At 34.8% G+C, this 26,025-nt stretch overlaps 1 protein-coding gene across 7 annotated transcripts in view; it reads left to right on the top strand.

Moving 5' to 3' along the window:
- The window catches only part of RBMS3 (RNA binding motif single stranded interacting protein 3), a 675,854-nt gene that overhangs the window by 441,585 nt on the left and 208,244 nt on the right, over positions 1-26,025 (top strand). The window lies entirely within an intron of this gene.

Here is a 26,025-nt window from a genome sequence, read left to right on the forward strand (position 1 = left end):
GACTCTGGTGAACTCAAAAGTAAGACAGGTGTAATTTCATATAGGCGTTAAAGTCACTATCCTGTGTTCTATTATTTTCATTAATATTTTGAGCTTTGCAATCTCATCTGTAAAATGTAGTCTTGAGTAAACGGAATCCCTCAGGTTAGTTAGAAGGAGAACTCAAAAGCAAGTGTAAAACTCCTCACACTCCCTGACTTCACTGGAGATAGACTTACTAGGCACACTCTAAGTAAGGTCCCACTCATTAATAGGTAACAGACCTCTTTGTAGAAGGCATACACTATTTGATTACTGGTAAGCCTGTGCAATGGTAGATAAAATTGTGGTCAGATAAAATTGTGAGTGAGCAGATCACTGGCTGATAGTAGAATTTAGCTAATCACAATATATCTTAAGAAAAGTCCGTTCGAAACAACCAAAATTCTACCAATATGTAAGATAATGGAGTTTTAGTATAAAAAAATAGTCTTAATGTATACAAGAGCATTGAAGTCAAATATCAAAACTAACCTAGTTTTACATGCAACCATTTTATGGTGGCATAGTGCACTTGAGACAAATGGTGTTCCAGCGACCCCTGGAGGTACTTGAGATCCTTTCCGGTGGTCTGCAAGGTCAAGAACATTTTTATAATAATATTATTATTATTTGCCTTTTTCATTCCGATTCCCTCATGAGTGTGGAGTGTATTTCCCAGAGGCGACATGATTTGCGATATGGCAAAAGATTGAATGCAGAAGCGAATATGAAAATCCACCTGTCTTCCATTAAGCCAGAATTACAAGGCCACTCTTTATTTTTTTTAAATAGTTTTTAAAAATAAATATATTATTCACGTTATTATGTAATGAGTCTATCATTGTTATTTTAAAATAGGTTAATAAGGAAATCTCTAAAAGTTTTTCAATTTTATTTTTTTAATAGTAAATATCGGTAAATATAACCTATATAAACAAAAGTCCTTTGGGTCTTCAATAATTTTTAAGAGTTAAAACTGTCCTGAGATAAATACAAAAAAACAAACAAACAAACAAGCCTTGAAAACTGCTGATATAAAGTTCAAGCCCTTTCATCTTCCTAGAACTAGAAAAGACCAAGTAAGAAAGATAATCAGGATAACAGTGAAGTTTAAAATATCCCCTCATTTTTTAAATCTTATTTTGGGAACCTATGTGTGTTCTAGAAAGCTAGTTTAAATGGAGGAATTTAAAAATACATTTTAATTAAATGAGTCATACCTCTATTTTTTGTAAACAAGCATTCAGGCACTTTAATCCAGGTGTCCTCAAACTATGGCCTGCGGGCCACATGTGGGTGTTTTTGCCCGTTTGCTTTTTTACTTCAAAATAAGATATATGCAGTGTGCATAGGAATTTGTTCATAGTTTTTTTTTTTTAAACTATAGTCCGGCCCTCCAACGGTCTGAGGGACAGTGAACTGGCTCCCTGTTTAAAAAGCTTGAGGACCTCTGCTTTAATCTATAGTGAGTGTTTTGTTTTGCTTTTTTTTTTTTCAAATGCAGAGACAGTGATTATTATTCTGAACATTTGCATTATCATTTTATTAGCAAATAGCATATTGTTTTCCAGAATATATGAATGTTTTATTAAAACAATGTGTTTAAATAGCATGTGCAGTATACTGGAATTGTAGGAATGGGACTGTGTGAATTTGTGAGTGCATGTGTGAGTCTGCCAGAATGCAGGGAGAGTTTAAGACTAATATCTAAGAGCCAGAAAGCTAGCTACAGATATGACATGCGAGTTAAGTTATCATTATAAGAACTCTTCTGTGTTGCTTCTTTTGGTTGCTGCTAATTTCATATAGTGTTGTTCATCTTATAGCTGGGCTTCACCATTGAGTGCCGTTCACCATGTGGGATACATCTTAAGTATGAGCTTCTAGGTTTGCCAGTTGTAGTAAATGATAATAGTAATATTATTAATAATAATTTAAACACTAACATGTAACTAATTGAACACTGAACACTGTTTGCTATTAGTATTCATATAAAATCTTTTTTTTTTTTAGAAATGGTAAAGTCTCCTATGGTAGAGTCACATAAGCATGATTTCTTTAAGCTTATTTCATTTTAACCTAATTTGAAAGATCTCTAAGGAAAGTAATTCTCTAATTATTCTTAGTGACTAGTTATAATTTTAACAGAATTAATCCATGTAATAGATGAAAGAATTTAAGAGAAATTTATCCTGCAATTTATTTTGAAAGGACACAATTTAATATTTGTTTACATTCTTTGACAGCCTCTTTATTTCTCTCATCCCAAAGACAAGTGTTTTGCATCTTTGCTGCACCTACATGATGTTAAAGAAAAGAGCAACATCCATCTAGGTTATGATATGCTTTCTATTAGAACCTCATGGCTGGAATCCTCTTTTCCCTCTGTAAATTTAATTGTTGGAAGAGCATATATTAATACTACAGAGAAGACCATCTTTGCCTTTGGTTCGAGTTTTCATACTGTCTCTTCTTTGCTTTTAAACTTGGGCATGTTATTTAGCCTCTTCAGAATTCCTCATGGAAACTAATGATTCCATTAGATGTTAATAATATCTCCGTTACAAAAGTGTTGCTGGAATTAACTGAGATATTTTATGCAGCTCCAGTAAGAGTTCTGGTAGGAAATGGTAGATAGTATTAGTAGCATTGTTAGTAGTACTTAGTATCATGAGAATCATTTTGTCAATATCCACTTTCTAGGCTGGAAATATAATTTAACTGTTGCAGTCTATGAATGACATCATTGATGAACATTATCTGGTATATGGGCTATATAAGATATACATCCCTTATAAGTAGATAAAGATTATTCTTCCATTTTGAGCCTTATGCACAGTTTGCTGTATCTCATTCAAGAATGATATCCAATAAATTCTAAGTCCCAATGTTGGAGCTTGACAATTTGAGAATATGATTGGAAAGAGTATAGCATCAGATAAATATTTACTTGGAATTTACTTTGGTGACCCCCAGATTCATAAACACTGTCATATTTGTTTTAGGACCACGCTGGCTATGTTAATGCAGGGTGTCACTATTTTAGATAAAATTATGAAAATTTATATGATCCCAAACTTTATGTAATGGTTTCTCAGTATATCTTTGCATCTCTGGTTAATAGCGCCTATAATCCCTTTCTTTGACCCTCATTTCCCAAATATAGACTCTCCTTCTTGTACCCTCATTTATGATAAGATATAAATAAAACACTTTTCATGCAAATTTCCTGATTTCCAACTCCTCTTCCCTTAATTCTCACTGCACTGCATTGAATTATTTTCTCTTATACTAGGTGTCTATTTGTAATATGTAATCTCATTTAACAATTGCTGTATACTTACCTTATCCCACTGGATGGCAGAATTATACCTTTTTTATCTTTGTGTTTCCTCCAACACCTAGCATTGGAACATAGGATGCTTAATATAGACACATTGAATTGAATTAAAAATAGTGGGGCATATTATTCTAGTGTGACTTCCTAAGATTGTCTTAATTCTCTTTTAATAATGCACTTGATTAGTAAATGATTGTAGAATGAATTCAGAAATCTTCAACTACGACGGTTCCACACAGAAATATTTTGCAAAATATATTTCTTTTTTGTAAATTTTAAAACATTTAAATCTCCAAAGCTTTCTTTGGGATGGAGGACAACGTTCAAAAACACAAGAATTCTTTTCATTTTTGTAAAGGTTAAATTATCTTTCCATTCTTCTTTCTACTTTCCATTGCTACTTTCTCAAGATTGAATTTTTAAAAAAGTAACAGCCTATGGAAATGAAAGAAACAAAAAGAGTATAAAATAAATGTGTTGGAACACCAAGCATCCTGTTGGTTGTTACAGTTAATTCTACAGCTGGCAATTAGACATATTTTTTTTTCTAATTAAAATCATTTGGAAACACAGCTATAGTCTTCTCAAAGGTTTTCTCTTTTCTCAAAGTTTCCTACAGGTCCTGTCCTTGCAGGGCATTAGTGTTGGAGTGCCCTGCACCATCACCAGGATGGATTCATTAACCTTTACATTGATTGGAATTGTCTTTCGAATAAATATTTATACCCTTTTCCCCTGATAGCTTAATGAAGTCCTTTATCAATAGCACGGAGATCTTCTCCCCTTGACCTTTGCCACCAGTTCATTCAGAAATTTCTTATCAAGCTGTCTTATTTACATTGTTAATCCTCTTGCTGCCTCAGTCAGGTTTGGCCCCGAAACATATTAGTTCTGGATTCAATAGAATTATTTTACACTCTTTTGGCTTCTGCAGAAAATATAATTTCTGTCTTTGGGTTTCCTTTTTTAACTTCATGTTTTAAGCATTTCCTACCTTCTGCATATGTGTCTCTCTGTCTTTTGTCTGCCTATGGAGCATTTCCCTTTTTATTATTTGTATGTGATTACTTCAAGTTCACTTTTTCATACTAATAACTCCTAAAAAATAGAAGAGAAAATGTTCTGATCTGCCGTCCCCAATCCTATCAATAAACATTTTTATTTATTTATTTATTTTTTGCAAAAGGAGTTGGGGAGTTACTATGTGGCAAACATTATATTTAGTGCCTTATAAATTTTTCCATTTATTCCTCTAAACATGCTTTTTAAACAGTGTATGTTCCATTTTGCTGACAAGGAGGCTAGGGTTTTCAGAATGTGTATAAATTGTTCCTACTCAGACATGGTAGTAATGTCAGTAGTAAATGGGCTAATTGATCCCAGGATTTAGTTCTGCCACTTATTAAATGTTCGACCTTGGGGCTCCACTTCTCTGTTCCTCAATTACTGTATTAATGAAATGGGAATAACCATAGTGCCTTTCTGTACAGATGTTGTTAGGGTGGCTATGGAATAAATAAGTTAAACTAGTAGAGCTTTTGGAATGTTTCTGGTAAATACTAAGTGCTACTTAGGTGTTACCTTTATATTGCTATGTGATAAGGTCTTTTATTTGATGGAGAGGAGATAAACTATAGGAGAAGAAATCAGCAAGAAATCCAGTGGTCCTTTCCTCAATTCCCAAACTTGGGGGAGGACCAACTTTCTTCCTTATTTGCTAAATAGAATGCATATTAATATTCTGTATTGGTTTAAATATTTCATTCCTTAAGTCTGACCAAAGTCTGCCTCCTTGAGATTCAATTTTGTACTTCAACACTCATTCTAGTTTTCAGGGGAATAGAAATACTTGACCATCACTGTCAGCAAAACATGTGTTTGGTTTTTATACTGTGTTTAATATGTGGTTCTTTTTTAAGAGGAAAGGTGGTCTATTTATAGAAACTTCCTTTAGAGAAATAATTATTTCTTTGAAAACTAAGCTGTAGAATTATGTTCTGTATATAACTGATTTGAATTGCATATAGAGTTCAAGAACTAGGTCCAGAAGAAAAGGCACATCATTTAAAAAGCCCCTATTAGGAGAATGACAGACTCATTTTTTCTCCACCTGTTTGATATCCTTTCTTTGTCTACACAAAAGAAGCCGTGGAAACTGAGTGGGACCCAATCATGTTTTTTAATCCTTACGTTTCTGAGATGCCGGAGAGAAAATGTCTTGCTCTCAGTACTGTTATTAGGGTTGAAAAGTACCACTTGGAAAAACAATTGCCATAGGTACCTAAGTCAAAAGACCTGGACAGAGTTCTTTCTGTGGTTACAAAGAAGCTGCAAATCCCAAAGTCATAAAGAAAAGTAATATCTACTGAGATTAAAACAATCCCAGAAATCCTAGACTAAGATAAAAAAATAATAAATAAATAAATAAAATAAAGTCTTAATGACATGGGGGAAGAGCCAATAGTTCAGTGACTGAAGGCACAAAAAGACGGCATACTTTTGAGCCTACGCTCTCTTATGATTTTTCAATGTCCTTTACACTTGTAGATGCTTGAATTAGTTTTTTCTTCATTGATGAAACAAATATCTTTGAGTACCAGCTAGACACAGGAATGAGTTTTCAGTGTAAGGAATAAAAAATAGTGTAATTTGATCTAATCTTACTGGTTTGACTATATGCTTTTTATATTAAGGATATTAAACATTTGTCTATGGCATTTGTCCCACACATTTTTTTCCTCATTTGCCATTTAACTTTTACTTCTGTTTCTTTAAAGTAATAGTTAAATTTTTATGTGGAATAATCTTTCCCATTATACCTTTTTAAAGAATCACTTAACCACAAGAGATTTCATTAACATTCACTTCTGTATCTTTTACTTTTTCTCTATATTTAACTCTATATTTAGTATTAAATAAATATCTAAACTGATTATTTTCCTCCCAAACTGATATCTTAGTCACACTTAAAAGTTAATCCATTCCTTTCACACTATTTGTTTGATATCCCCTTTTTCCTACAATAAATATTTATACTAGTTACTTACCTGTAATATGTGTGCTTGCTTTGTGCTAGAATAATAGCAGTATAGTTACAAACCATTATAATATATCTTATGTCAGAGAGTGAGTCCCTGCTCTAAATTTTCTTTGCCAATTTTGATATCTTTTTATTTTTTTAGCTATTCTGGCTTTTGTTATTTCCGCTTTCCAGATCTACTTCAAAATAATTTCATCACATTTTCAACAAAATGTAAATGATATATTATAAGGTTACTATATCAAGATATAGAATAGTTCCTAAAAACTCTCTTTTGGTCAGACTCTCCCTTCCACCCTTAATCATTGGAAACCACTACTCTGTTTTCCATCCCTTTAGTTTTGTCTTTTCCAGAATGTTTATATATATGAAATCATACAGAGTGTAGCCTTCCTAATCTGCCTTTCTTTACTCCACATAGGTCATTTAAAAGTCACCTGTATTGTTGTTGCAGGTACCATTACTTTGTTCCATTTTGTTGCTCTGTAGTATTACATTGAATGGTTAGACCACATTCTGTTTATTCTCCATTTGAAGAACATTTTGATTATTATCAGTTTTTAGAAATTGGATATGATAAAATGCTCACTTTTAATGCTAAATCAGTGTCTTTTTAAATTTTGCTATTATTAATCAGAAGTAGATCCTGAATTTTATCTAATACATGAGAAAATCATTGTCCGATCTTTGACTTGCTTGCTAACGCCACCTCTTACTTATGTAGCTCAACTTTAAAATATTAAGCCATTAATTTTTTCCTGGGAAATTTTAAACTTGATTACCATGGATTCTTCTAACGTACGTTTGATTTGTCTTGTATTTTAAGTTGGTAACAAGTACAAATAGTGACAAAACTCAAAAGCTTCAGAGTGAAACATAGTTTCTCTCCCTTTCCCATGACACAAGCACCCCAAGTTTCCTCCCTAGAAGAGCTATTGTCAACACCCCTTATGTTTCCAGACATTGTGCCTAAATGCCAAACATATACATTTATATTTTCACTCTAATGATGCCAAAAGTATACTGTCTTCTAAATCTTGTTTTTTTTTTTTTGTTTTTTTTTCACTTAACAATGTACCTTGAAATTCATTTTGATAGTACAAGGAAAGCTGTCACATTACTTTGATAGCTATATAGTATTCCATGGATTAGATATACCATACTTTTACTAAAAATGTTCAAACAGTTCCTTGCCCATGGGTATCTAAGTTGTTTCCAATCCTTATCTATTACAAATAGCACAAGAGCAAAAATTAATGTTTGAAACTTTTTACTCATAGATGCAAACATATCTATAGGAAAAGTAAATAAACTGGATTTGCTAGGTAAAATAATATATGCTTATTTAATTTTGATAAATTTTTGCTGAATTGCTCCTCCTATAGGTTATTCCTAAGTCACACTCACACCAGCCAGTATGAAAATTCCTGCTTCCCAACACCCTAACTTTTAGAATTCACATTTTACCTTCCCTCCCAAATATATGGCCATTTTATGATTCGTGCAGCTATAATTTTAAGCAAGAGGAACCTGTTGTTTTCTGGAGGAAATTTTCAACTTTGAATGCTTGTTACCCAAGGAAAACTATGACATCACCTGGCACCCATTTCAAATTATAGCCAGATGTTCCAGAATGTCTTACTACACCAGACAGTGTGACTTAAATCACTTCCACTTCATAGGCATTGCTGTCCATTTTATATCTCTTCCAAAGCTTAAAGGCAGGAGGTGTTACATCATCTTATAACCCTTTGAATGTTTACAGGTGATTTAAGCTAAGGCAATCCAAACATGTGGAGATCCTTTTCCACTTTTCTTTCACTGTGAACGTATTTTTTGCTGAAGTAAATATCTCTCTTCTGCACTGACAAAGAGAGACTTCATGCTTTAATATTTTAAGTATATCATATTCAATGAGGGCACCCAAAGAAAAAAAAATTTAAAAAGACAAAAAAAATATTTTAAGTTCAACTTTTAAAAATTCTTTAAAAAGTGGGGGGAAAACAATATATAAAATTTCAAACCTTACACTTAAATAAAATATAATTGTGCTGTAAAGATTAGAACTCATATTTAAAGAATGAAAATACTTGCACTATAGTGTTTAATTTTGGGAAGTATCTTTTATAAAGTATAGTAGGCCATCATGAGGATTTGGTAACATGAATTATTTTCACTCAGTACAGATGGTTAAGTATTAATGTATTAATATTTTGTAGGTTTTGGTTCCGTGAATTTTCCAAGAGCATGATTCATTCATGAGTAATCTATAACCCATACTTCTTGTATAGTCATTAAAAATTTTTTTGCCTTAATGATTTTCTGTGAATATCAAAGCTCTCAGAAGTATGCCATTGGGATTAAGCCTACACAGATGTCAGAGATTCTTCACAATAACTCCCTCCACTTTTCGTTTCTCTGGTATTGTGATTTATCAAGTGTTTTAGGGGAAGAGATTAAGTATTCAGGAAAATGAGTTAATTTTCAGAAGGACTGCTTTTCTGTGCCTACCCCCATTTTCTTGTTTTTTTAGTCAGTTATAGGGATTTTGATGTTTAAAATCCTGATGTTTTTATAGTCCAATAGTAAATATTTATTCTTTGATATGGAATAAAATTTTCCAATTAGCATGATCTTTGAAATACAAATTTGATTTACATTTGCTTTTTCAAAGATTTTAATTCTTTTTGATGAATGTCTCCTGACACTGCACTCTGCAGACCCATTGTGATTGTTTAGCTTTGGCTCCTCCCCTACCTTGAGTGTAAGATATGGTTGGAAACTGACAAGGAAATTAGATAACAAGGAAATTGAAACCTTGATAGGAGGTGTACCTTACTCCTCTGTCTCAGCGTGTTTAAAAAATCTTGTTAAGAAATCCTGCTTTTAGAAACCCTTCTATTTTTTTTTTTTTGGTTTTGTTTTTAAAGAGGCTCTCATACAAAAGTGGGGTGAATAGGTGAATAACATTGATTTCTTTCAAAGATGGGTGTTATGTAAATACTGCCTAGTAGAAATGCATTTCCATTTCCTGCATTGATCTCATCTTAAAGCCTATCAGTCAATCCCATTTTTTATGTATTGCTGTTTTAATAGAAATTCCATGTCCCGAAATGAAAGTGGCTGACCAAAGATGTTGAAATGATGTTTAAAAGCCTTTTACCTGTTATCTTTGGAGTTTCAAGATGTCATTAAAAAACAACAGCAAATGATAAAAAGAACAAAAAGTAGTATACTTTAGTTGATATCATTATTCAAATAACTTCTCAGGGTTTCTTTCTTTTTTTTTCTTTCCTCCTAGAAAATTCATTTTTGAAAGATGGCTTTGAACTTGGCCCAGTCTGTAAGGAATAGGTTTTGTTGTTTATCATTAAGAGTAGAGGATTTTCTTACCTTAGAGATAGTGCATTTGAACCATCATTAAGTAGCTGAAACTTTCCTCTATTCCCAAACTTCATAATGTTCAGCAAGAAAACCAAGACAGAACCTCTTCTTCTCCTAACAGATTCTGGCAGAGTCCCCTAAAAGCTGGTTTGTGGATATCCCAGTAAAGATTTCCATCAACAAAGCAGTGACAGATATATCTGTGAATCTTTCATTTGTGTTGTGATGTCTTGGGCATAAAATAAAAAAGTTGAATTGGCACTAGCATATAATGGTTATTCGTGCATTTAATCATTATTACCAATTCTTTTTCTAAAATGACCAGACTTTATTTTTAAATTAAAAATAATGATACATCTTAATCTCTCCAAATTTAAATTCTATTGTAGTTTATATGTATCTTTAGTTGATCAGAAACATCTATGATTTCGACTTTTTTTTGAGACAGAGTCTCGCTCTGTTTCCCAAGCTAGAGTGCCGTGGCATCTGCCTAGCTCACAGCAACCTCGAATTCCTGGGCTCAAGCGATCCTTCTGCCTCAGCCTTCCCAGAAGATGGGACTATAGGCATATGCCACTATGATCGGCTAATTTTATATATATATATATATATATTTATATATATATTTATATTTATATTTATATTTATATTTGTAGTCGTCTAGCTAATTTCTTTCTATTTTCAGTAGAGTCAGGGTCTCGCTCTTGCTCAGGCTGGTCTCGAACTCTTGACCTTGAGTGATCCCCCCGCCTCTGCCTCCCAGAGTGCTAGGATTATAGGTGTGAGCCACCGTGCCTGGCCTGATCTCCACTTTTAAATCCAATTTATTCAAATAATAAAAAAAAAAAGTCAGGTGCATGGGACCAGAATTCATTTTTATAATATCACACTGTTCACCATGTGATGCTATGATTTTTCCTTTGTGCTTTTTATGTTTTCAATCTAAGAGTGACAGAGGGTTCAAAAAGGAGAGAAAATGGATTTATACCAATATCCAAACTTTGGTTCCCTGCTTCAGTTCATAATTATCATTCATTTTTCACAGTCTCAATTCCAGTTATCAAAAAAATAGGTATGCAAACCAAACTGCATTTTGACTTCTGGCAAAGGAGTTCACAATGTGGTTTATTGTTCTCCATGTTCCCTGTGAAGTTCTTGTTTGGAAATGCAGGGTCCTTCATGCTTTGGCTCCATGCATGGATATTTACTGAGTTTTCTAGCCTTGTCACATACCCAACATGTGCACATACCCTTGTATCTTTGGTTGATCCTAAAAAAAAAGGCAGCAAGAACTTTGAAACCAGACTGCCTAGATGGAAATCCTAGCTGTACCATGTACTAGCTGTATGACCTTAGGCAAGTGACTTAACCCCTCTATGACTCAGTATCCTCATCTATTCAAGGAGAACAATAACAGCACCCACCTCATAGGATTAAGTTAAATGGTTATATATATATATATATATATATATATATATATATAGCCTTTAAGATAGAGATACCATGTGATTTAACACTCGGTAAATATTTGCTATAATAATATTTATCACCATCATCATCATAAACAGAAGTCCATAGCACTTATTTACTTCTACCTGGCTTTAGCTTTCTCAACTCTGCAATTCAGATTTTGCAATGGGATGTAGCTATTCCTGTTGGCAGTCCTCATTATTTTCTAGAGTAGATAAGACAATTAAAAGAAAAAAGGAAGATAGGATTTAGGGAAATCACTATCTCTCTATGCCGGAATTTATTCCTTTGCTCTGAAAATATTTATTAAATCTTTACTATGAAGCAAACACAGTGTGAGGCCCTGGAAATACAGTGACAAACAAAATACTTATGAACCCTGAAATCATGAAGATTAATGTCTGGGTGGGAGACAGTTGATAATCAAATACCCCGCAAATGAATAGCTGCGCATTTTGATAACTCTATAAAGGAAAATAACAGGATTCAATGAGAAAGAATAAGATATGACCTACTTTAGACTGAGTGATCAAAAAAGCTTTCTGAAATTGACATTTAAGGTTGAATAAAATAATCGGTATAAGTATCCAGTAAAATACCTGCACAAAGCAAGTGCCCAGTAAAAACTCAATTAATTTTTGATGAGATTTAGGTTGGGATTCACATCTTTGATATGCTCAAAGAAACGCCAGTTAGCATCAGAGACCGTCATTCATTGTTTACTTTTTGTGTGTTTTGTGATTTGATGGGGATGCTTTTATTCCCTGGCAGAGATGAAAACTCCTTGTTTGTTGTGAACACAGTTAATAAGATTGACTTCAGTGTTGGCCACATTGCTCTGCTAATTTACAGTAAGCATGGATCAGAAAGAAGTAGTGAGAGAAACACTTGCCTTCACCTTGATGTTTGAGGACTAATTCTTCTCTTCTCCTCTAGACACATTCAACATTCCCATTCATCCAACAGCTACTCTTTGGAGCCCTTGTTTGCCCCGAGCACTGTGGTTCCCCCAAGTGCAAAGACCAGGTGCTCACTTCTTCCACTCTCCATCTGTCCCAAGGTCTCCAGGGGAATTTCATGCTCTCTACAAAGTTTCCTCTGAAAAAAGTTTCTACTGCCGCATGGAAGGCAAGGTTGCTTTTTAAATCCCCCTAATGATTCTCTTTTAAAAAATTGAAAAAGAATTATCTGGAGAAAACATTTTCTACTTTAATGGAGAGCGAGTATATGAGAGGATTTAAAAAATCAATTATTTTGATTTATTTCTGTTGCAAGGGGAAACACAAGGCCTCCCAATAATGGATTGTCATCTCCAGGGATGGCAATAAAGTGCCATGTGAAGAAGAACTCTCTAGAAACCAACAATAAATAAATAAATACTATACATATCCCCCCAAGCACACATTCTCCCAAGCAGTCCTCAGGGTGGCAAGACTAGAGTTATGAGTATTCCTTCTGTCAATGAGTATGTATTAAATATTTATCTCAAAAAGGATTCATTTTACCAAAATGTTTCTGAGAACCCTGAGGAACTCCCTTCAGGTGCTGTACCTCTGTAACGCTGGCATGACTCTTAACGCCAGGATTCTCTGCAAACTGACCTCCGTGAGAAGTTTAGGCTCACTTCTAAATGCAGAGCTGGTTCTAGCTGGGAGGAAAGCCTGTGTGAATTTAAATGTGGCTGCAACCCCCTACTGAAGGTGTGGTTCTTTTTCTTCTTCTTTAATCTGTAACCTAACCCTCGTTATGAGTTAGGTTACATATTTGTGAGGAGCTTGAGCAAACACAGTCTCAAAATGTTTGCCTCGAAAAGAATCCCTCTTCAATAAATGGTGCTGGGAAAACTGGATAGCCACCTGTAGAAGGCTAAAACAGGACCCACACCTTTCACCTCTCACAAAAACCAACTCACGCTGGATAACAGACTTAAACCTAAGATATGAAACTATTAGAACTCTAGAGGAAAAAGTTGGAAACACTCTCCTAGACATCGGCCTGGGCAAAGAGTTTATGAAGAAGACCCCAAAGGCAATCACAGCAGCAACAAAAATAAATAAATGGGACATGATCAAACTACAAAGCTTCTGCACAGCCAAAGAAATAGTCATGAAAGTAAACAGACAACCTACAGAATGGGAGAAAATTTTTGCATCCTATGCATCCGATAAGGGACTGATAACTAGAATATACTTAGAACTCACGAAAATTAGGAAGAAAAAATCAAATAACCCCATTAAAAAGTGGGCAAAGGACTTGAACAGAAATTTTTCTAAAGAAGACAGAAGAATGGCCAACAAACATATGAAGAAATGCTCAACATCTCTAATCATCAGGGAAATGCAAATCAAAACCACAATGAGATATCACTTAACCCCAGTGAAAATGGCCTTTATCAAAAAATCTCCAAACAATAAATGCTGGCGTGGTTGCGGAGAGAGAGGAACACTCCTACACTGCTGGTGGGACTGCAAACTAGTTCAACCTCTGTGGAAAGCAATATGGAGATACCTTAAAGCGATACAACTGAATCTACCATTTGATCCAGCAATCCCATTGCTGGGCATCTACCCAAATGATCCAGTGACACTCTACAAAAAAGACACCTGCACTCGAATGTTTATAGCAGCACAATTCATAATTGCAAGGCTGTGGAAACAGCCCAAGTGCCCATCAATCAAAGAATGGATTAATAAAATGTGGTATATGTACACCATGGAGTACTATTCAGCTCTAAGAAACAATGGTGATATAGCACACCTTATATTTTCCTGGTTAGAGCTGGAACCCATACTACTAAGTGAAGTATCCCAAGAATGGAAAAACAAGCACCAGATATATTCTCCAGCAAACTGGTATTAACTGAGTAGCACCTAAGTGGACACATAGGTACTACAGTAATAGGGTATTGGGCAGGTGGGAGGGGGGAGGGGGGCGGGTATATACATACATAGTGAGTGAGATGTGCACCATCTGGGGGATGGTCATGATGGAGACTCAGACTTTTAGGGGGAGGGGGGGAAATGGGCATTTATTGAAACCTTAAAATCTGTACCCCCATAATATACCAAAATAAAAAAAATAATTTAAAAAAAAAAAAAAAAAATGTTTGCCTCAGTTTCATGCAGTACTAGTTAGTGGCTAAGAAGGTGGGCACTGACACTAAATCATGGATTCAAACCATGCCACACCTCCCTGCTGTATGACCCTGGGCAAAGTACTTTCTTTGTGTCATGGGGATAATAATGCCTACCCCAGGGGTCTCTCCTGAGAATCTAATGAGCTATGGACATATAAAGCCCATTGGTGCTGGCTCATTTTAAGTTGTCAATTAATGCAACATATGCTTAGTTTAAGACCAATTAAATAGTGTCTTCATAATTATGAAAAAAGTATAGGCAATCTCTTACTTTAAATGTGGGTTTAGAGACTATGTGTTGTAAGTCTATTTCATCTTATATTCACATATTATATTCATATATTATCTTCAGCATGCTCAAAAGCTCTTGAGATAGAAAATCCACTTTGACTTGCTACATGTGAGCATCATTGCATGTTTCCCATTCTCTTTTCTTAGTAACTATCGTTCATTAAAATAAAATGGAGAAAGGAGGTAAATAGAACTAACATTGATAAAACACCAATAATGCCAAGCACTGTTCTAAGTGCTCATGGAACATCATATCTTGTCCCCTACCCTCAAACCCTGCAACTTAGTTTCTGTCATCTCTGATTTAAAGTTGACTTTCACAGAATTTAAAGTAATTGTCTCAAACACCTAATAAGTAGCTAGGCCAGGATTTGATACCTGCTAAGATTAGATGCCAGAATAAAAAACTGACCAAGTGAAATAGAAAAAGAGGGAGTAAAAATATGGTTTATTTTTCTGCTTGATCATTTACTCCTTAATTAAATTATCATTTATACCTCACCAACTTCTGAGTTAAACAAAAATATATTTGAGTTTACTTAGTAACAGATAAAATAAAACATGAGTAAATGAAACCAAAGCAAAGCAATAAAGAGAAATAGTCAGTGAGAAGGGACATTAAACTTTTGTCAGAGCATGGGCATGACATTTAAATTGAGACCTGAAATAAACTATAATTGAGCTTCCTGAAAGTAAAAGCAAAAGGAGAAACACAGTAGGTTATTAATGCACGATCCAGCTGAGAATGTTAGCTTTTGGGGAAGTCAAGTACCTTTGTCATTTTTTTTTTTCACTGCTGCATACTAACAATCTGAATAATTCTTTGGTAATAATTTGTGTTCATTTAATATTTATTCAATGAATCATTAAGTCAATGAAAAAATAATAAAATTGCATGTCACATTTTCTGTTTCTAAAATGGAAATTATATATAGAATTCATTTATCCAAACAATACCTTCTGTTATTTAAGATGGATTATGATATGCTACCTTACTTAAGAAATGTATTCTGTTTTGAAGAGCATAATAAAAATAATTTTGCCTCATTACAAATGCAGTCAACTCCAACTCTCTTTAGTCAGTCATAGCTTTCTCTAAGCTGGTAAGCAGATGAGAATCATGAACACATTGTATTCTATGAAGCTTAGTTTCACTAATGCAACTTTCGTGCTGGTTTACAGATGTATGGTCATTCTTTGGTCCTTCCTAGTGAATATAGAATCCCACTGGACACTTAGATTTTGTTGATAGCCTGCCCCTACAGGTAATTCCTCCTGGCTGTTTCTTTGCCCTCTCCATGGGGGAGCATCTTCAAATCACATGATCCAGGCCTTGAATCATAGATGTAAGTAGATTTTCAGGCACAGGAATTTGCAACAATTTGAGATCATAAGTGAATCATGAGTCTCGCAAGCACTGTTTCTACCTAAAGAGATTCTTTGGTTGCCTTGAAACCCTCTGGTTTAGGAGAGTCACATGTGAATATACACATGGTCTTGTACCTGGAACACAGCTATCTACAAGTAACAATGAGAAGGGCACAGGGCAAAAAAGTTGCTAAAGGGGATGGAAAAAAAAAAAAAGAATCTATTAAATTCATTTTCTTTCTCGCAGGGCTCCCTTTAAAAAGCATGCATGTTATGCGTAACTCTGTTACTTAAACTACTTGCCTCTTCTATCATTTTGGCTGTTGTTTGATAGGGATAAGGAAAATGCAGAAGAAAGATGGTGAACACAGTGGCATTGCTGGCATCTTTCTGTGCCTTTTACTGTAATTGTAAGTGCTGGCTAGCAATCCAGGATTTCTTGGAAGAGGACAAAAATCACAGACAAAATTTGTGTGTGCCTCACAGAAAGTGAAAGCCAGTAATCCCATGAAATCGATACTCAGCCTTGGAAATATATCAGAGACATGCTCTATCTCTATAAACTTCATGGCTGAGTACTTACTTCAAATGTATCTTTGTACTTTTCTGGTTAACTATATACATGATTGGCAAGATAAAATAGAGCATTTTATTTTCTTCTTATCATGTAATCATCATCTTAAAACTGCATATCTGGTTGATTTGCTTACTAATTAATTCCCATCTCTCTGCACTAGAGCATCAACTCTATGAGATCAGGAACCTTGTCAGTTTTATTTACTGTTATGTTTTGCCTAATACTGTATATTAAGTATAAGCTCAACAAATGTTTGTTAAACTAATCAATTGATAAATGATAGTGGAATTAGATTTTAATCCAAGATACATTATAAGGAAGTTATGTGGTTTTGAGTACATTTTTAAAAATCTGTTGGACTCATCTTTCTCCTCTGTAAACTGTGAAGAACAGGGAAGGGAAGAGCAAGATGACCTGTGGAGGTCCATTCCAATCCTAGAATTCTGTGCATTACTTGCAGGAAAGGATATTGTACCAATCCATTGCTTCACTGATTATTTGATAAAATAGAAATTAATATTCCATAAAAAGGAATAAAATGCATTTAGCATCTACTATGTGCCAGCCTATTTGAATAAAACACAGTTCCTATGCTGGTAGATGGCAGAGGGGTGGGAGATGAATATGAAGGGAACAAATAACTCTGTATGATACAAGAACAAAAGATGATCCATGTACAGGCATACCTGAGAAGTATTGTGGGTTCAGTGCCAGACCACCGAAATAAAGTAAATATTTCAACAAAGTAAGCCACACGAACATTTTGGTTTCCCAGTGCATATAAAGGTTATGTTTACACTATATTGTATTCCATTAAGTGAGCAATAGTATTATGTCTAAATAAAACACCTACGTACCTTAATTTAAAAATGCTTAATTGCTAAAAAATGCTAATAATCATCTGAGTGTTCAGCAAGTTGTAGTCTTTTTTTCTGTTGGAGGGTCTCAACTCAATGTTGATAGCTGCTGATTGATCAGGGTGGTGGTTGCTGAAGATTGGGGTGGCTATGGCAGTTTCTTAAAATAAGACAACAATGAAGTTTGCGTTGATTGACTCTTCCTCCCGCAAATGATTTCTCTGTAGCATGCAAAGCTGTTTGATAGTATTTTATGCCCTGTAGATCTTCTTACAAAATTAAAGTCAAACCTCTCAAACCCTGTCGCTGCTTTTTTAACTAGTTTATATAATATTCTAAATTTTAATGTTGTAATTTCAACAACATTCACAGCATCTTCACCAGGAGTAGATTCCAACTCAAGAAATTACTTTCTTTGCTCATTCATAACAAGCAGCTCCTCAGCCATTTAAGTTTTATGTGAGATTGCAGCAATCCAGTCACATATTTAGGCTCTGATTCTAATTCTAGTTCTCTTGCTGTTTCCACCACATTTGCAGTTACTTCCTCCACTGAAGTCTTGAACCCCTTAATGTCATCCATGAAGACTGGAATCAACTTCTTTAAAGCTCCTGTTAATGATGATAATTTGACCTCCTCCCATGAATCACAAATGTTCTTAATGGCATCTAGTATGGTGAATCCTTTCCAGAAGGCTTTAAATTTTACTTTGCCCAGATCCATCAAAGGAATCCCTGTCTATGGCAGCTAAGCCTTACAAAAAGCATTTCTTAAATAATAAGACTTGAAAGGAGAAATTACTCTTGATCCATGCACTGCAGAATGGATGTTGTGTTAGCAGGCATGAAACATGAAAACAACATTAATCTCCATCAGAGCTCTTGAGTGACCAGGTGCATTGTCAATGACCAGTAATATATGGAAAGGAATCTTCTTTTCTAAGCTGTAGGCCTCAAGAGTGGGCTTAAAATATTCAGTAAACCATGCTGTAAACAGATGTGCTATCATGCAGGCTTTGATGGTCCATTTGTAAAGCACAGGCAGAGTTGATTTAGCATAATTCTTAAGAGTCCTAGGATTTCTGGAGTGGTAAATAAGCATTAGCTAGCAGCATTAGCCCCCAACAAGAGAATCAGTCTACCCTTTGAAGCTTTGAAGCCAGGCACTGACTTCTCCTCTCTAGCTATAAAAGTCCTTGATGATATCTTCTTCCAATGTAAGGCTGTTTGATCCACATTGAAAATCTATTGTTTATTGTATGTACCTAGATCAATTATCTCAGCTAGATCTTCTGGATAACTTGCTGCAACGTCTCCATCAGCACTTGCTGCTTCATCCTATACTTCTATGCTATGGAGATGGCTTCTGTCCTTAAACCCCATGCACCAACCTCTGCTAGCTTCCAACTTTTCTTCTGCAGCTTCCTCACCTTTCTAAGCCTTCATAGAATTGAATAGAGTCATGGCCATGCTCTGGATTATGTTTCACCTTAGGGGAATGTTGTGGCCGATTTGATCTTCTATCCAGGTCACTAAAACTTTCTGCATCTCAGCAATAAGGCTGTTGTTTCCCTTTCTTGCAATTCATTTGTTCACTGAAGTAGTACTTTTAATTTCCTTCAAGGACTTTTCCTTCACTAGCGGGCTAACTGTGGGGCACAGGAGAACTAGCTTTCTACATATATTGGCTTTTAACATGCCTCCTCACAAAGCTTAATCAGTTTAGTGTTTTATTTAAGGTGAGGGATGTGTAACTTTTCCTTTCACTTGAACACATGAAGGCCATTGTAGGGCTATCAATTGGCCTAATTTCCATATTGTGTGTCTCAGGGAATAGGTGGGCCTGAGGCTGGAGAGAGGCAGAGACAGAGACAGAGAGACATGGGGGAGTGGCAAGTCAGGGTAGCAGTCAGAACACAGTTTATTAAGTTTGCCATCTTACATGAGTGTGGCTCACCCTAAACAACTGAATAGTAACATGAAAGATCACAGATAATCATAACAGATATAATAATGATGAAAAACTAGAAATATTTCTAGAATTATATGAATTTGACACAGAGACATGAAGTGATCATATTATTGGGAAAATGGCACCAATAGACTTGATGCAGGTATGCTACAAACTCAATTTGTACAAATTCAGTATCTGTGAAGTGCAATAAAGTGAAGCTCTGTAAAACAAAGAATGTCTGTACTATGGGAAGCTTAGAAAGTCTTTACGTGTAAGTGAAATATAAGCTGACTCTTTAAAGTTGAGTGGGAATTTTCCAACCTAAGAAGGAAGAATGGTTGGAGAAGATGATTCCATTCCGAGGAACGATGCAATTATGAAATGATATATGAGATTGGAGAGTGGGGAAAATTTTAGCAAGGCTGTGGCACAGACTGTCTGTAGTGGGCCAATCTTAGATGAAAGTAGTGAGACAAGATGGGGTCAGATATAGTGAAGTACACACTTCAAATTGAAGCATTTAGATTTTATCTACTAGGGTGTAATCATCTGGTACAATGTTATCATTTTACTGGTGATGAAATGGAGTCTGAGTGACTTGGCCAAAGGCATGCAGCTCCTAAATGTCCAAGATGGAATTATAATGAAATCTTTTGACTCCAAAGTAAATTCTCCCACTGCACCATGCTTCACCCTCATTCAATTTAACTAGTTGCATAAAGCGGTTATTTAGAATCTAACAAAGTCTAAATGCTAGAATTAAATAGTTCATGTTGGTCAAATCTTTCACCAAATCTTAGGCAGAATATTTGCTCCAAAAGAGAGAAGGAGTAAAGGGCGTGCATAGCTGGGAGAGAATGAGCCAAAAGAGATAAGACAATATTTGGTGCAAATGAAATTTTTTAAAGTAGACCTGGTTATTTAGTCAAAGAGGCATATAATGCATATTTTATATATATATATACTTATTTATTATACATTATACAAATATGCTGTGCATTTATTATATATTATACATAAATATATAATTACATATCATAAATTGATATTTTAATATATAAAGAGTATTTAACTTCTATTTCAGCAACATCTCATTTGGAGATATGAGAAGAAAGAAAGAAAAAAATAAAAGAAATGAGGGGCAAAGATATAAAGGAGGGAGGGAGGGAGAAAGGGAGAGAAGTGTCGATATTGTCTCGAAATCAATTTTGTCTGTTCTTTAATTTTATTGGCAACAAAAACTCCATAACATAAACAGACATGGAATATGAGACATTTCTCTGAAATTTGAGGTATGCTAACACTGTTGCTTGCTGTTGACATGCTATTCTTTTCACCAAACCATTTAGAGAATCTTTTAAGAAGGCTTAGATTTACAGAACCCTCACCTTAGCCTATTTGAAACTAAGCAGAATAAGTGACATAGAAATGAAGGTTGGTGTCTGTGCTCTTAACAACCAAGTCCATCAAAGAAGTATTGTCAAATATTGTTGCAACAGTGAAATTTTGGGTGACTCTGCAGATTTAAGCAGTTCATCCTCAGGATCTTTGAAATCATTTGTTACACATAAATTATTAATGCAATATCAATTTTAATAATATTAATATATATCCTTTGTTATTTTTTTCCTAATCATGATGAATTGTACAATCTAACCTTAAAAATGGGGACTTAAGGTTACTTTTTTCTTCAACTTATTTAAATTATTTAGCAATTATTTAAGTCTTTTCTTAAGAAATATCATTGATTTACCAATTAGAGCAGCCAAACCCATTGATAAGGGTGAATTCCTCTCAATCATCCATAAATAGAGTTGACCTAATGTTAAACTAAACTCTAAGATAAGGAGCCCATTGAAGAATTTTCAAACCCAATGGTCAAAGCTATTCATATATTATATAATCCTCTATCTTTCTCTACCAAGTCATCAAAGTTTCCAAACTGTTAAGCCTGTTATTTTTTCCCTGAGTTATCTGAGTGACAGGATATGCTTGAAGTTTCCCACATTTCCAAACTTATCTTTAAATGCACTGTGCATAATGCACGATGAGTAATCATATCTACACTTAATATTCCCTGCAACTTTTCTAGCACAAGACAAACTGTTAATACTATCCTACTTAATGCCAATGGCACCACAAAATAAAAAAAAAGGAAACCCCCGGGAAGGAAGACTTTTTCTCCAAGTCAATTTAAAACTTCTTTATTCATTTTAAATATTTCATTGCATTAATTTTTCAAAGCAACAAAATAAACATTCATCAAGTGAAACTAAGCATGACCCCCTCAGATGGGTACATCTGTTGCTTTCCTGCTGTGTTCCTGAATAATTCATTTTAATACATTTAAAGTATACACTTCATTAAAATGAGTTATACTCGTTTACATAGAAAATTTACATTGATGGAAACAAAAATAAAAACTGTTAGAAAGCTGATCCTGGAATTTCATTACTCTTCATGATTTATATCTAGCTGTCTCTGTTTGCTCCCACAAGGATGGTGTAGAGGAATCTCCACAAGCACTGGCCCAGGGAAAGTTTTAGTTGTATCTGTGAATATATGGAAAACGTTACCCAGTGTATTTTGATACCCTTTTCCCACCACCTTTGTTCTTTGTGGACACCCTCAGTAAGATTTGTAGTCACTGCCTGTCCATTTTAGCTGCCTTGCTCCCATTGCATAATAGATGCACCATGTATCCTGAATGGCATCTAGGAATCAAAGCCAACACAGAGAATACGAATCAGATTCAACTTGCTGAAAATTAATCAACTTAAGCTCATCTGATGCAGTACAGGAAAAAATCTTCAGTTTTATTCACTCCCTGCCCTTTTGAACTCTGTTAACTGATGATCTAAATGGTTTCCAGGGAAGGCCTTAATATTTTTCACCATTATTATGTTTCTCTCTTCCCCTATCTTTGTGGTTTTATCTTAAGCCAGGAAAGAGAACAGGAAAGGAGTTAGCAGTTGAAGACATACTATTAAATATTCTCTTTAAAGAAACTTGCTTTCTATAATTTTTTATTTCAAAATAATCACATTTTCATCTAAGTGTCACAAAGTTTTAATTACATAGAATGAAATATAAAATAATTTTTGAGATGTTTTCGGTATAAGACTTTATCACAAACCAGGCGCAGTGACTCACACCTGTAATCCTAGCATTTTGAGGGGCTGAGGCAGGTGGATTGCTTGAGCTCAGGAGTCTGAGACCAGCCTGAGCAAGAGTGAGACCTCATCTCTAATAAAAATAGAAACAAAAAATTAGCCGGGCATGGTGGTTTGCACCTATAGTCCCAGTTACTTGGAAGGCTGAGGCAGGAGGATTGCTTGAGCCCAGGAGTTTGAGGTTGCTGTGAGCTAGGCTGACGCTGTGGCACTTGCCACGGGCAACAAAGTGAGAGTCTGTCTCAAAAAAAAAAAAAAAAGATTTTATCATAGTATTTGGCGACTCTTACTATTCCTACTTACTTGAAAAAGTCTGTATATCACAAGATCATTAGCTCTCAATGGTATATACAATAACTATATTATAACACATTTTTTATATCAATAACCAATCTTAGCAATACAATTTTAAAATTCTGTAGTATTATTTTCTACAGAGCCAGAGCAATTAGTGTATATTTAATACTGCCCATTTTAAATAAAAATAAAGTATAAAAACAAAATAAAACAAGACCTTTTAGTGGCAACTGGTTGATATCTTTCTCTGCAGAAATTAGTCTTCGAGAACTTACTTACTTTCCACATCACAATATTATGATATATTACAAGATTTGTCAGATTCTCCCAGTTCATATGACCCTTTTGTCAGGAGAAAAATGACCTGGAACTACCTACCTAAGTGTCCTTCTCACCTGTTCCTCCTGTCATGAGCATGCTAGTGCATCTCTGCACACAGGCACCACCCCCCCATCAGAATAAAGAAGTAAGTGGGATATAATAGTCTTGCTATTAAAAGTTAGTATAAGCTAATAAATATGCTAATGTAAGACAGTATAAGGAATCTTTATATTATTTAATTAAAACCCATTCAAAAGCCAAAGCTTTCATGTTTTCATGTTAGAACAGCAATGGCAGTTAGTTACCAGATCAGTTGGAGATCCCATTGTGGCTCAATGGTGTTTTACATACCGTGCTTGAAGAATCATTGCTCTTAATCTCAGCTTCCTGGCTTTTAAGAAAAATGCCATGTAACCAAATTCAAATATTTTATTTGTTCTTTCTTCCTCACTTCCGAGATAAATATCTCTCTGCCGTGAAAGAAAACAGGTTCTAGGGCAAATTCCTCCTCACAGTATGATTTTATGACATACAGTAAAATATGACCTTCTGGGAATTTCTGCTCTTTTTTTTCATGACTCATAAAGCATGCTTGGAAAGATTCTAGGCCTTAAAGATGGCCTGGGTTCAAATTCTACCACATCTCTTTACCAGTTCTGTCATCCTAATTTCCTAACCCATAAAATTGGGCCATTCATACCTACTTTTTTGGGTTGCTGGAGAATTAGAGCATATTGTGCATTCAGTAAATGGGAGCTGCTATGATTTTTATTAACTTTTAGGGTTAAGCTATCCATGCTTTTCCAACGGGTCTTGTCTTTTTCTCTCTTTGAGACTCCCAAACTCTACTTTGATTTCAAACAAGGTAATATACACTTTGGAAAATATAGAGTACCATATGTGTCTTGAATATTTAGCATCATGGATCTTTAGACCTGGAAAGTTTGGTTGTTTTTTTTTTTTTTTTTCTGGTATCTTTCCATCTATCACACTCTTGCTCTACTATTAAAACCTGAGAGCAAGCCTAGGTATAAACCAGGAGACATTTAGGAAAAGCTAATTAGGAACCAGTCCAGTTGTTTACTCTATGGTCTATTTGCTCACCTACTGCTATCATCTATCTGACTGGGCAGTGGCAAAGCTGATCTCATCAACCACGGACTTTCTTTTATGGATTCTTAGAAGGCTTTATGCTATTCTCATATCACATCAGCAGCAAAGGTGGCCTTTATGCTAAGATAAAATTATTCAGTTGTGTAAAATATATCCCAGTTCTTGTGGCAAGAAAAAAAATTATGCCTGATTCTTTGGTTTTTTGATGGGGCATTTTAAACATTCTGGACTAGCACAATAGTTACTTAAATATGATCCATTGCTATTTTAACACACATTGTCCAAAGACCACTGTTTGCCTTTGACAAATATTATGTGCCCACATGTCAGCAAAGTGAAGCAATAGTTATTTTAGCTTATACCTCCATTCTATTTGTAACAAGACACTTATTTTACTTTTAATCCAATACCTGGCATGTCGATTTCTAATTAGAAGTAACTTTGGTTGAGAGTAAAATTCTAGCAGAGAAGCAAGACAGTTGACTAGTGTGTGGCCAAGTAGAGTTAGGGCAGTATGATGTAGATGCAAAAATGCTGACTAGCATTCAGTGTGGTTTCAGCATTTACAAAATGGGGCTGTGTATGTTAGTATACTTTACCCTTCCTATAAGGCACTTTCTACTTTTAAGATCCAGCACTCTGAACAGCGGATACTGAAAACACAGACTCCTGACTGATGTGAGGGAGTTGGAAGAGGCAGGGACAAGGTGGTTAACTTTCTGTAAATATGATCAAGGGTCTTGTCTGAAAGTCCTAGTATTATAGCTCTGTGATGTGATACCATTTGATCCTCATAGCTCCTTGAGGCAAAAAAGATTAATGTTCTCCTTGTACAGATGAAGAAACTGAGGCTCAGAGACAGTCAGTGACATAGCCAAGACCCTACCAAATCCCTTTCTCCTTTTACTAGTTATGAGGAATCAGCAAATTCAGGTTTTAGTTTAGCTCTGCCACTTTCAGTCTTAGGGACTTAAGAAAATTGGTATTTTCATCTGTATAATATGTGAATTATCACCCACTGCTATGCTTATATTTCATGAGATTTTTTTAAGAGTGAAATTAAATGGTGACTGTGAAGATGCTTCATGAAAAAAATCAAGTACTGAATAAATATAAAGTACTACCTTTAATGGCAACATAGAGTACCCTACCTTTGCCTGTCCCCACTATAGTGTTATGGGAATGGTTCTAATTGTGAGGAATTTGGTGGGAAAAGGAGTGTTAAAGATGACGGCTACAATTCACAGGAGCATCCAACACCTTAATGTAGTCTTTACAGTTTGCAAATTAGCTGGTATTTCATAAGATAGAGACAGAAGATATATACATAACACATTTATATAATTTTACATACTCTTTTAAACAATCTTAAGCTATAGAAAACTGCAAGTAAAAAGCAAGAAATATATTTTTAAACCATTTGAGAGTAAGTTACTGATGTGGTATATTCTCAAGAAATGGCAATTTTTGTAATTATTATCATATGAGTAATTAAGAGTAGAATCACATTGAATTTGGCAATATTTTACGCATCCAGAGCAGAGAGTAAGGTATTTTATTCTTCTATGAATATTTTTCTTCTAAACTGCTTCAGATTTTGTATGCTTGTATTAAAAGCATACAAGAAACATTAGGGAACACCTAACCCAAATCTATCATCACAGATAAGAAAATTCATGCCAAG

This window comes from Microcebus murinus, chromosome 1 (assembly GCF_040939455.1).
Source record: "Microcebus murinus isolate Inina chromosome 1, M.murinus_Inina_mat1.0, whole genome shotgun sequence".
Taxonomy (NCBI): domain Eukaryota; kingdom Metazoa; phylum Chordata; class Mammalia; order Primates; family Cheirogaleidae; genus Microcebus; species Microcebus murinus.